Source organism: Condylura cristata, unplaced genomic scaffold, assembly GCF_000260355.1.
Source record: "Condylura cristata isolate star-nosed mole 26May11 unplaced genomic scaffold, ConCri1.0 scaffold00017, whole genome shotgun sequence".
Taxonomy (NCBI): domain Eukaryota; kingdom Metazoa; phylum Chordata; class Mammalia; order Eulipotyphla; family Talpidae; genus Condylura; species Condylura cristata.
Genome location: NW_004567118.1, coordinates 19,882,125 through 19,896,079, shown reverse-complemented (window position 1 = coordinate 19,896,079; position 13,955 = coordinate 19,882,125).

Sequence of the window (13,955 nt, the reverse complement as noted above, 5' to 3'; positions counted from 1 at the left end):
AACAGTACTGCTTCTGAAACATGCCCTGAGGGACTTGTCTGAGGCTCCTCTTGAGAAGGTGTCACTCTCTCCAGAAAAATGTCCATGGTGGTTTGCTTGGTTTATTTCCTTTATCCACCGTAGAGTTGCTTGTAACCAGAAAATACACAATGATTATTCTTCTCTACTAGTGAAAACCTTTTGGTGTTGGGGGGGTGGTCCATGTTTTCAAACTCTTTTAAGAGCTTGTGGAGGTCTGCAAAAACTTCTACTAAACCCTTCACTGTGAATATTCTTTGCGGTTCTTTGCCTTTTCCTATAGATCCCTTTTCCTCGGCCTTTTCTTCAGCTATGCATTCCTGTCCCAGTTCTTACAAGTCCTCCTTGGTCAATTCCTCAGGAACCGCCTCTAGTTGCTCCCCGCTGTCATCCTTGTCACACCCAGGTTAAAGCTGCTTGTCATCTCAACCACAGCCTTGCTGATTTTTGCAACTTCCATATCCCTGCCATCTCCTTTGTAGTCAAATCTCTTGAGTGTCTTCTTCCAGATGCCACCCCTACACTCCTTGGTTACATCACCCCAAACAAGGATGTTGATGCAGTCATGGTGATTGTAGTCCTTCCAGAAATGCATGAGTGTCTTCCTCAGTTGCAGCAATAACCTGGATAAAGGTCATTTTTCAGGTGGTAGGTCTGAAGAGCTGCTGTCATTTCTTTATCGGTTAGTTGTCTCAAAGAGGTGATGTCTGGACCCTCCCTGGTGATGCAATGGATTAAGGTGCAGCACTGCAAGCTAGCATAGCTGCTTCAGTGTGAGTTTGATCCCTGGCCACAGAGGTGATCCACATGGTGCAGCAGACCTCTCCTGCCCCCCTCAGCAGTGTATGTCATTGATCAGCATGTTCTGCTTCCTACTCTGTCTCTGGTGAATCCTCTCATTGCCCCTGCACCTCTGGCCTATACCCCAGTTCTGTATGCATAAATAAATCTTAAAAAAAAAAAGGAGGTGGTGTCTTGAGAAGGAAATACCACTTTGATTTTGGGATAAAGGTCAATAAAAGGAAGGTGTCAAGAAGCATTCTCAATGAGAAGCAAAATCTGGAAATCACATTATTCTCCCAACAGTACTTTCCCAGACACTGGCATAGCAATTCAGGGGGGCAGCTTGGAAGAGTTGCTGGGTCACCTATGACTTCTTACTTTCTGTAGTCCACAGGCAGTGTGTGTGCTTACTGATATGCTTGTAGGTCTTGGGGTTTTCATATAAGGTTCTAATTTGTACCCTGAAACAATAGTTCACCTGTATAAGGAAATTACGAATGGAGCTTCCAAGACTAGAAGTTGCTCTGGATGAGTCAATGAGTGGTGAGTGATGGCCTTGAACATTACTGTCCACTACTGTAGACTTTATACACACTGTCTATCTAGGCGACATTAAATTTATAGCAAATGTTTTTCCTCAGTTAGAAAATAACCTTAATTTATTAACAATTTTCTATTCTAAATGTTTAATTTCTAAACTTTTTGACTTTTATAATAAAGCTTAAAAATATTGTGCTTCAGGGCCCTTCCTGGTGGCGCAGCAGGTTAAAGCACAGCACTAAGAAGCTAAAGCCACTTCCGCATGAGTTTGATCCCCGCCTGCCCCGGAGGTGATCCACATGGCGAGGCAGACCTCTCCTGACCCACCCGCTGCTCCCCTCAGCAGTGTACTTTGTTGATCTGCCTGTTCTGCTCCCCGCTCTGTCTCTGGTGAATCTTCTCTCCTCCCTGCACCTCTGGCCTACCCCTGCTCTGTATGCACAAATAAATAAATAAATCTTTAAAAAAAAAATTGTGCTTCAGTACAAGTGTTTTCTTTACATTTTTATTATAAATATCTTTTGTTTAAAATCTTTTATTTAATTAAAAATATTTTACTTTTAGGCCCTCCCTGGTGGCGCAGCGGGTTAGAGCACTATACTGGGAGGCTAAGGCCACTTCCACATGGGTTCGATCCCCGCCTGCCCTGGAGGTGACCACATGGCGTGGCGGACCTCTCCTGGCCCGCCTGCTGCTCCCCTCAGCAGTGTGCTTTGTTCATCTGCCTATTCTGCTTCCTGCTCTCTCTCTGGTGAACCCTCTCGCTGCCCCTGTACCTCTGGCCTGTACCCCAGTGCTGTACGCATAAATAGATAAATTAAAAAAATATATATTTTACTTTTAAAATTTATTGTTAGAATCTCAGACATAAACACACATTAACCTAGATCTGCACAGGTGTGGCCCATCATCATCACTGCCTTCCGCCTCCACACCTTGTCCCACTGGAGTTTTCAGGGGCAGTAACTCGCATGGAGCTGTTGTCTCCTATGATAACAGTACTGCTTCTGAAACATGCCCTGAGGGACTTGTCTGAGGCTCCTCTTGAGAAGGTGTCACTCTCTCCAGAAAAATGTCCATGGTGGTTTGTTTGGTTTATTTCCTTGATCCACCACAGATTTGCTTGTAACTATAGTAGGAAGATTAGGTAAGAAAAGTATAGGCCTGAGGGTTCCTATTAACAAATCTCCCATGTTTTCTCATTCTTGAAGGATTTCAGGGGTGAAGAGCTACCCCCACCCCCAACACACTCCAACACACTCTATTATATAGCTACTTCTTGCTGAGAGGTGCTCCTCCCAGGGAGTGAGAAGAATGGAACTTCACTTGTGTGAGGTAGAGATAAGTTTGGTTATCATATGGCTGAATTCCCCGAGGTTCATGCCTTTGGCACAGGACCAGCTGGAGAGAGTTAGACTTTAAGTGTTTGAACATGAAGTTTATCAGACAGTAGAGGAGATAGGAACCAAAAATCAAGAGGAATAGGATAACAAACAAAATTTAATGACTGAGGTAACCCACAAGTCCAACAGGGACTGTTTCACAGTTCAGTGTTATCAGATATTTAGAAAAACAGCAATAAGCACATTTAGGCACAATCATCTTGTGATGATATCTCTGACGTTGACAGAGTTCTCCATTTTCAAAAAGACAGTTTAGTTTTCAATCAGTTTAAGCCAACAGATTAGGAGAAAAACTGGAAATGTTAGTTTGTAAAGTTATAGCCAGTTAGTGGTAAAATCCATTATCTATCCCAGTTATGGGTTTAAAAAAAACACACACATACAAAAGCAAAATGATTAAGAGGACTAGAAACTGATGTCCTTAAGAAGATATTACTGAAAACGATTTCCTTTTTATATCTTCACTCCAGTTTTACCAAATTCAGTAAAACTCTTTTGCAAATTAAATCTGGTTTTAGTAAACATGGCCACAAAATCCAACCAGACACCTTTTAAAATCTGCTCTGCTGGAACTTCTCATAATAACCTCAGACTGAGTTCTAATAGCCTCTTAGGACCCAGCACCATGCCAAGATCTCACCGTCTTACCTCACCTACAATACCTGTATCTTTAGGCAGATTCCTCACCTTGAGATCCCAAAATGTGTTTCTGGTTCTGCCAAGAGTGACTTTCTGACCCTTTTCCTGATTATTTAAAGCCCCAAAAGCAGAGCATTAAGGCTGTCTTTTGTTTAAAGTTTCTCAGGTCAATCTAAATTCCTGAATGCAGTCTGGTCTCAAATAGCATGTCTAGACACACTTTTGGCAATGTAACTATGTTTTCCTTGGTCTCCTTGGGTTCTTTTAGAGTGGCAAGTAATTAAACAAGCATCAGACTGATAAGAGAAAAAACAAACAAACAGAAGTTTAACTTCAAATAGCTAGGACCAAGTGTGTATTTCTTTTCACTCAAAAAAAATGAAATTAGGGGGCCCTCCCTGGTGGTGTTACTGGTTAAAGCACAGCATTGAGTTCAATTCCTGGCTAGGGAGCTGACCCACATGGCGCGGCAGACCTCTCCTGACCCACCCACTGCTCCCCTAAGCAGTGTGCCTCATGGATCTGCCTATTCTGTTCTCTGCTCTGCCTCTGGTGAATCCTCTCATCGCCCCTCACCTCTGGCCTGTACCCCAGTTCTGTATGCATAAATAAATCTTTTTTAAAAAATTCTAAAAAAAGGCAATATATAACACACACTCTTCTTTCCTTTTAGCACATATTTATTATTCCATTCCAAAGCTGTGCCATACTTTTACTAACTGATGGGTAGTTGTTCCTGATCTTTTACACATATAACAATGGAGCAATATTTGAAGTCCTTACCCATTATATTTGAAGTCCTGTTCCTAGAAATAGGGTATTTCAATTGATAAAGCTGTCAAATTTTCCTTCCACTGACCAATATTATAGATGCTGGGGTAGGGCCTTCCCAGTTTGACTTCTGACTGATGAGTGGATTTCAGACTTTTTTTTTTTTTTTTGCCAGAATGTCTACTTCTCTCCTATATGCGTTTACTGGTGCCTGGGGGAAGGGAGCTTTTGTTTGAGCCAAGAAATTTTGGAAGAGGCATCCAATTGGATGCCAACAGTGAAGATTGTCTGCATCTTCCCTCACACAATTTCAAAGTTCTACAGTGTTCTGACATAATCCAAATTAATGTATAAATTCAACACAATCCCTATTAGAATTAAAGCTGTATTTTTTCATCAGTGGAATAGAGCTCAGACCAGAAATTAATCCACACCTTTGTTGTGAATTGATTTTCAACAAATGTTCTGAACAATGGGCTACCCACACACAGAAGAATGAAGTTGAAACCTTACCTCACACAAGGTGCAAAATTAACTCAAAATGGATCATATATCTACATGGAAAAACTAAAGCTATGAAACTAAAAGCTAAAGCTATGAAACTCTTCAAAGAAAACACGTAAAATCTATCACGCTGAATTTATTAAGCAGTGATTTCTTAGAAATGACCCAAAACCATAAACAAGCAAGCAAAATTTAAAAAAGATACATTGGACTTTACATAAATAAAATTATGTTTTAAAAGGACAATATTAAGACAGAATGGGAGAAAATCTTTGAAATTATGTATCTGATAAGGGTCTTGCTTTCAGAATTCCCTGAGCTGTTTGACTTGGAAGTCAACCTTCAAGACCCTGGGTCTGATCAGCACTAGTTGAATTCTTGCTCCACCTGCTGGTGGCAAACAGCTATGTTCTTGAGCCTCTGTCTTCCCCCAGAGCCTGGAAGAAAAGGATTTCTCATGTTTCTTCTGGGCAATGAAGAAGAAGAGGTTAGGAGGCTGGGAGAAAGGGATGTAGGAAGAGAAGACTAGGAAAGATGGGGGATAAGAGAAGGAAAGTCTTCTTAAGCAAAAGCATTCAACATACTGCACATTATTCTCAGAAACTAATAATGCCACCATCTCTATCAGACATATTATGAGCTGTCATAACAAATACCACAGACTAAAGTTTAAAGTCATCTTGGAATTTAGATTCCAACTAATAGAATTTGATCTTTTAGAATAGTTAGAAAGACATTGTTATTATAGTTCTTTTTTAGACTTGCTAGAGGAAAAATAAGGAGCGAACTCTTAGCCTGTGAATGACATCCTGAATGAACTCCATCCTCTGGTGTTTTTTTTATAAGCACTATCCCAATTTCCATTCAGAAATGATCTCCAGCGCTAAGAATTACAACTCTCAGCATGCCATGAACACAACTTCCTGAATGAGGTACTACTGGGACCTAGGAGAGGCATTAGGCAACCGTGCTTGGTTAATGCCTTAACACACGCATCCTCCTGCTCTCTCGCTTTTCTGGTTCCAACTTGCACTCTGACACTTAGAGCAGAGAGATGGAGAGATACTCGGAAGAGACACATAGGTGGATGATACGTGGGAAAGTTGTTCTGGTCTCCAGAAGGGATAACCGCAATGTTATCATGTTGTGGTATATTTTGGGTTTCGAGTCTTTCCTTCTGGCCCATATCTGTGGGATCTGCCTAAGTGGCTACCCCCCTCCCCAAAATGTATCTTAGACTTGTGGCAAACTTTTGGGCTTTAGCGGCCCTGCTTCAGGTTGAGCCTGTTTGACTGGACATATGCCCATGGAAGGTGGGTGGGTAATTTGGGGAGTTTTACTGGGAAATGATTATTTGAATATTTGAAGTCCTTTCTTCTCTCTTTTCCTCTGCACACCAATTCTATTAAAAAATCTATCACGGGCCCTCCCTGGTGGCGCAGCGGGTTAAAGCACTGCACTGAGAAACTAAAGCCACCTACGCATGAGTTCGATTCCCGCCTGCCCCGGAGGTGACCACATGGCGAGGCAGACCTCTCCTGGCCCGCCCGCTGCTCCCCTCAGCAGTGTACTTCGTCGATCTGCCTGTTCTGCTCCCCACTCTGTCTCTGGTGAATCCTCTCACCCTCCGCATCTCTGGCCTGTGCCCCAGTTCTGTACGAATAAATAAATAAATCTTTAAAAAAAAAAATCTATCACTCTAAAAATCTGCTTCCTTTGTCTTTGTGTGCACAGATAAACAAATCCCTTTTTAATTCATGTGCTCTTTAGCAGTTTGGGGTCCCTGGTTACCCCTAGGTCACATAGTAACAGATTCACTAAGAAAATAACTTCTGTCTTATAAGCCTGGCATTTTAGACAGTAAATTTGTTGAAGGTCAGGCAGTATCTCATTCACCTGTTTATGTGTGTCTTCCATATTCAATAATCAGTACAGGTGCTACATTTTTTTCTTGAGGAACCCTCTGTTTCTGTCTGTGGTATCAATGTTGTCTTTATTTTTTATCTCTCTCCTATTCTTATCACATATTATTTTCTTCTCCAACTCTTAAATATAAATTCTTTAGCTTAAGGTAAGATATGATTTAAGATGACCCTATTCAACTTCAGCACTTAAGGGATAAAAGCAATGACTCTAGGATTTGTTTTGTTTATTCATTTCAGGTCTAATAGAACTGGATTCTCCACCTGATCTTCATCTCTGTCAGTTATTTTCCTATGAAAGTCTAATATGTGCTATTGTATGATTTTAGTCTTTTTTTGACTAACACAAACCCAAAATCCCTAATCTCTGTTGTTTTTCTGCTCTGCTGTGACATATTAGACCACAAGTTTTAACTTTTCTCTTAGTGCTGTAACATTCTTTACACAACACACACACACACACACATAAACTCACACACACACATGCCATCATTTGTCAGGATTATTTCTCTCTCCATATGGTCTGTTCCAGCTTCCTGCCCATAAACTTATGTAGAACATTAGAAGTAGAGGCTAGCTTCTCTGTGGGGTGCCCTCTGGCCTTTTCTTGAGAGTCTTTTGCCTCTGCCTCAGTGGGATAATCATATTCGAACCTCTGGTCTCTTTGTCTTCTCACTCCTTCCATACGTTCCTTTCTTCAGCTCCTAACAGAAATGAGGACATGTTCCATGGTGTTCCTTTGCTTCAAGTTCTTGCACTCACAGAATGACAGTGCTAGTAGGATATAGTTTAAAAGAGTATTATTTAATGAATAATAAAAATAGAGGTCAACTAAGGCTGTAGTTTTTCTTTTTAAATTAAGTGCCATTTTTAAAAAATATTTATTTATTTATTAACAAGAATAATGAACAGCCATATACCAGAGATATTTTGTAGGGGTGGAGTGGGGAATGGGATCAAAAACGGGGTGGGAGAGTGGGGGGGAGGGAAGTGCACGGGATTATGGTGATGGCACACAGGTAACTTGGTGATGGGAAACCCGCGGGGATTACAATTGATATGGGGGGAAAATGTACAAAATGATGTAAAAATAAACTGTTATGTAAAAAAAAGATTTATTTATTTATTCGTACAGAACTGGGGTACAGGCCAGAGATGCGGAGGGTGAGAGGATTCACCAGAGACAGAGTGGGGAGCAGAACAAGCAGATCAATGAAGTACACGGCTGAGGAGAGCAGCAGGCGGGTCAGGAGGTCACACCATGTGGTCACCTCCGGGGCAGGCGGGGATGGGGGGAATCGAACTCATGAAGAAGTGGCTTAAGCTTCTTAGTGCAATGCGTTAACCCTCTGCGCCACCAGGGAAGGCCCATTGTTTTATATCCTTGTTAATTTTTTGACAGTAAAAGATTTCTCCCCTTGCTGTGGTCTCCGTAGCTCTTCTACCACCAAAGCACCCATATGGGCTATAGTTTTGTTCCCTGAAAAAAGGTTGAGACTGGACATTTGGGAGGAAAACAGGATAGTCAGATAGACTGTATTTCAAATGTTCTTACCTAAATCTAATGCCATTTTAAGATAAACTTTCTAAAAGTTTAATTTAAAATATCTTACATTAAATATATAGACTCTGACTAATCGCAAAAGTCTATTTAAACAAGAGCTAAAGGTAGGGAACTTTCATTCACTGTGTTGGTCTTAACCCTTTCCTGTATTTCTGATGAATGAAAGCCCTACCTGATACTCTGAAAACTGTAAGAAAAACAATGAGTATAGACTAATCCTCTGCTTTTAACATAAGATCAGGAACTATATCCATTTGTTTACTTTAGGCTATGGAGCAGCAATCAGAATAATGGAATTATAATAAATATTTTCTTGGTGACAGGAACGTATACTTGAACAATTCATGAGAACAAAATTTAATAATCAATGAGGGAATTTGAGAAGGGAATGTGATACAACACTACTCTACAGGCATCAATAGCTTTCATAGCTTAAATAACAGATATGTTAAGTAAAATATTCCATGGACAAGAATTACTAAAAAGATATAATACATGTCTGTACAGTTAAGTATTAATTCAGTGGGTTTGGGGTGCTCAAACCCTGTACATTCCAAAAAAAGGAATGGCCCTTGACTGGTTCTTGACAGGAAACCTTGAAGCCCTTAGCATATCCTCTTTGATAAGCAAGTTTGTTTTTCACTTGAGGTGTTGGGCCATGCGAGATAGTTTCTGTTAACAATGTACCTTATGGTGAACGTCTGGTTTTATTTGCCTGGAGTCTTGATTCATATTGCATCAGTTTAACCTTTAGAGTACTGAGGAGCTAAGCTGCTCCCTGGCTCCATGACAGGCATCCAACAAAATTCCTGGACCCCAAGGCTTTGGCGAGTTTACCTGGTTGACTATAATTTTCCCATGTTGTCACTAATCATTAAAGGGATAATTAAGTGTCTGTGTGACTCCCTGTAAAAGGACAACTGTAAGCTTGCTCCTGTTTTCTTCTGGACTCCACCTATGTGACTTTTTCATCTGCTAATTTTAATCTGTGTCCATTTGCTATAGTATCGTATAGCTGTGAATCTGTTCTAAAGTTTTATAAATTCTTCCAGCAAATCAACAAACACGAAGGTGGCCTTAGGGCTCCAGGGCACAGTGTGAGAACTGACATTTCCTGTACTAACCTTGTCTTACTAAAACAGGATAAAAACATTTTTTGGGAAAAGAAACACTGAGGTTGGGGAACTGAAGAACCTGAACCAGTCACTAAGAGGACAGTCCAGGTGGTAGGGAGATAAAACAAGGGACTAAGATGTAATGGAGTTGTCTCACTGTATGCATCCGTGTCATCAACTTCCCCTGTAGGTCTCTTAGATGAAAAGAAACGGATAGAATTCACAAGAGAATGGGGAAGAACAGAGGGTGCGGTCAAGGGATTTTTTCCTGCAGCATGTAAATCTTTAAACAGTTACTAAGAAATAGAATGAATAAGTGACTATTGATGGATCTGAAACAAAGGGGCTACACTAGTGGGGGCTGGGTAGGCCAATGGAAGCACCATTTGGCCCCCCAGCAATGAAGATTATATAAATCTGCTGTATTTACCCTCCTTTGGTAGAATTTAAGAGGCAGGATTTAAGGATGATAATGAGAATCCTGACTCTGAACTGTTATAGGACACCAAATCTGTCCCAGGACAGCAAATCTGTTATAGGGCATGGAGAAAGGGACACCCCTGAAGCCCCCAAACCTGTCTGCTCGAAGTGGGTTCTGCCATCCGCCGCATCAAGACAAAACGTATATAACTTTAATGAAAAGGGACTTTAATACAGTGAATATACAATACGGAACACAAAGAATATAACTTCTAAATCTAACACCTGAAGCTACCCATCCCCTTGTGGGCAAAAGTCAACCCAAAAGGGATTGGCCCAAAGCAAGGCCTGAAAGCTGCCACAAGACTAAAGCACCTTCTGGCCAGGACCCATGGAAAAGGATCCGAAATGGCCAGACAAATCTGGGAGGAAACGAGCAACATCAAAATCAATATAAACACTGCCATAGTCACCTCCCTACAGGTCTCTCACCCACATCTGCCTTAACCAGTCCAGGGTCAGGGACTTCATCACAGTTTCAGTTTCTTCATCACATGCTTGCTGCTCCACATGGCTTTCTCAGGTCTTCTTCTTGTTCTCCATCCTGCTTTCTTTTTTCTTCTCCTCCTCTTCTCTCCTTTTTCTCTGCTCAGCTCCACCCTCCTGGGTGGGGCAGGGAACATGGGACTTCCCCTTTTCCTAGGGACCACCCTATCACAGAACCACTGGGGTGGATGGTCCAGCATATTAATCTGGATCAGAACTGATGAAGGACTCAGTCTTGACCCAGATCCACCTAGGGACATATGTGGGAATCTGCTTACATGGGGAAATGGTCAGGCATTGCAGAAAAACTTTTCTGAGGCTTCTTGACATGGGATCCCAATACACTGTGATTTCAAAATTTGGTAGTGAGAGCCTGATGGGAGTACATTTAGATCAGGATATGAGGAAGCAATGGTTGGTGGGTTGGTGGGGTCAAGGTGAAAATTCACGGGAACACTGGAATGTTTGAATGGACTTTATGTGACGTGGTTGTATCTCCTTCCCATAAATGTGCTAATCAATGGCTATTACATATAGGTGGGGTCATTTCCTCGGTCCCTAGTGTTACAAAACAGGACTCAAAATCAGGTATGCTAATGGAACCTATGGCATTGCCTAAGCCCAGACAGCCTGCTAATTTGAAACAGTATTGCAGCACCTAGTGGAAAAAAGAGATTGCTGTTTAATTAATGACATATTAGAAGCTGGAGTTCTGGAACCAACAACTTCTCTCTACAGCAGTTCCATGTGACCATGGAAGAGGAGGTGGAACACTCCTAAGGCACGTGTGCCGACTGGAGCTTGTCCCAGAAGCCCATGAGTGCCATCCAGTGGTCACCACTGGAATTTTGGGCCAGATAATTTCTAGGCCTGGTGGTGCAATATATCCTGTTTGAAACACAATTACTAGCTTGCTATTGGGCCTTCACTGAAACTGCAACCATGACTAAAGGTATAAAATAAATGAACCTTGGTCCTGTCAGCACCGATAACTCTGTGCAGGTTCAGTGCCTTGGGTAGGTCTTGTCCCCAGTGAGTAGTTGTTCCCAGTGAGACAATGATTAGCACTTGGGAACATCCCAGGCACAGGGGACCCAGTTAGCCTCCTTATAGAATAGGAAACTGATCTCTGGCCAAGGTTCAGTGCTGGAAAATACAGGCAAGTGTGTGAGCCTCAATGTGGATTGGTGTACAAGAGGTGAGTGTCCAAGCACCACTTTGGAGGGACCAGAAAGCTTTTTTTGAAGCACTAAAAATGCCAGAACTCAGACAGACAGGAGGAATCACAGCCAGTCATGACCCAAAATCCAGCCACTAAGCTCATATCCCACTGCTCCAGGGGCCCTTCAGCCTCAGATCTCACTTAAAACACCTTTGGTACCACTGTCTCCTGTTCGCCTGGAAGATGGGTGGCTAATTGACCCTGCAGGGACCCGAGAGAGAATACAGAGTTCAAGGTAGACATGGCCAGTGGGTGCCTGCACTGACCACAGAGAGAATGCAGTGAAGGCATCCACCCTTAGAAAGATGGAGAGTTCAGGCGCATATGACTGGCTGATTTCTATACGGGCCCCGGAGAGAACGACAGTGCCTCATGCAGCCATCAATGCAGCCAGTATCTGCCAAGCTTTTCCTCAAAATGACCCCTACTTTCATTAGGGCCCAAGATGCTATTTCCTGGCATCTGTCTTTGCACATTCTGATACCACCGAATGTTTGTCCTTCTTTTCAAACTGAGTCTCACTCATCTTTGAGGACTCAGGCCTCTTTCTGGAAAACCACGTGGCTTCTATAGCTGAGGTAACACAACCCACCTCCTTTTTATAACTCCTCCATTTTCCCTGACTAGTAGATGAGGTAGAGGGGACTGGGACCAGGAGGTGAATTTTTGTAAACAGATATGCTGCCATCCAGGCCTTGTCCCATTGTAGATTTGGCATATATGTAGGGCTCTAGGATTTTCAAAGTGGTAAATGAACCTTGTTTTCAACTTAAAGTCACCAGATGCATTAGCCCCTAACAAAAGTCAGCTTGTTTTTGAAGCTTTGAAGGCAGACATTGACTTCTCTCTAGCTTTAAATGTCTTAGGTGGTGAGGTGCGGGCTCGGGCATGGACTCAGGTGTAGGCTCAGGGGTGGGTTGAGATGTGGGCTTAGGGATGGGCTTGGCTGCTCTGAATTCAGGTCCCAAGCTGGCTCTTGGCTACTAGTGTCCTTGAACCTGGTTCTAAAGATATCAAAGTATTCAAAATAGCTTATATTCCCAATATGGGCCAGCCACGGATCATATTTGGCTGTTGTGCCAACTCTCATTTTTATTAGTCAATCTTAATTCTTCTTTTTTTCAATTTTTATTTATTTATCCATACAGAGCTGGGTACAGGGCAGAGGTACAGGGGCAGTGACCTCTCACCAGAGACAGAGTGGGGAGCAGAACAGGCAGATCGACGAAGTACACTGCTGAGGGGGGCAGCGGGCGGGTCAGGAGAGGTCTGCCACACCATGTGGTCACCTCCGGGGCAGGCGGGGATCGAACTCTTGCGGAAGTGGCTTTAGCTTCTCAGTGCTGTGCTTTAACCTGCTGTGCCACCAGGGAGGGCCCAATCTTAATTCTTAATGAAATAATTAATTAAAATTTAATCATTAAAAAAGTCTTAGATGGCATCTTTTTACAGTAAACAACTATTTTCTTTTTTTTAAAGATTTGTTTTTATTTACTTATTCATACAAGAACTGGAGAGTAAGCTAGAGGTGTGGGGGGAGAGAGGAATCACCAGAGACAGAGTGGGGAGCAGAACTGGCTGATCTACTGAAATACATTGCTGACAGGAGCAGAGGGCAAGGGAGGAGAGGTCTGCTGTGCCATGTGGGTCAGCTTCCTAGTTGGGGATTGAGCTGGTATCAGTAGCTTGATAGCCCTGAGACTTTAACCCCTGCACTACCAGGGAGGTCCAGAAGAGTGTTTCTTCTACTCTGAAAATCTGTTGCTGGTAAAACCATCTGCGACACTGACCTTTACTTAGACCTTCTGGATTACTTGTCCAGGTTCCATACCAGCACGTGCTGCTTCACCTTGCCCTATTGTGCTATGAGAGTGGCCCGCTTCTTTAAACCTCATGAACCAACCTTTTCTAGGGTCAAGCTTTCTTCTGCAACTTCCTTACCTCTCAGCCTTCATGATATGAAAGAGATTTATTTAGGACCTAGCTCTGGATCAAGAGTTGGCTTAAGAGAATGATGTAGGTGATTTGATACTCCATCCAGACCACTGAAACTTTCTCCAAATCAGCATTATCGCTATTTTGCTTTCTTATCATTTGTGTGTTCATTGGAATAGCAGTTTTAATTCCTTCAAGAACTTTCTTTGCTCCACACCTCCACTGACTTAGGCCCAGGAGGTTCACTTTCAGCCTCTGGAAGTTCCCACTGGCCTTTCTCATGCAGCCGAATCACTTCTAGTTTTCATGTAAGGTGAGCAATGTAAGACTATTCACTTAAACATTTAGGGGTCATTGTTAGTTGGCCTAATTTTGATGGTGTTGTGTCTCAGGAATAGGAAGCCTGAGCAGAGGGGGAACAGATGGTTGGGGAGCAGACCGTGATGGAGCAGTCAGACGCACAAAACATTTACTAATTAAATTTGCTTTCTTACATGAACATGGTTCTTGCCAACTAGTAATAATAATAGCAGCAAAGATCACTGATCACATATCACTGTAACAGATACAAAA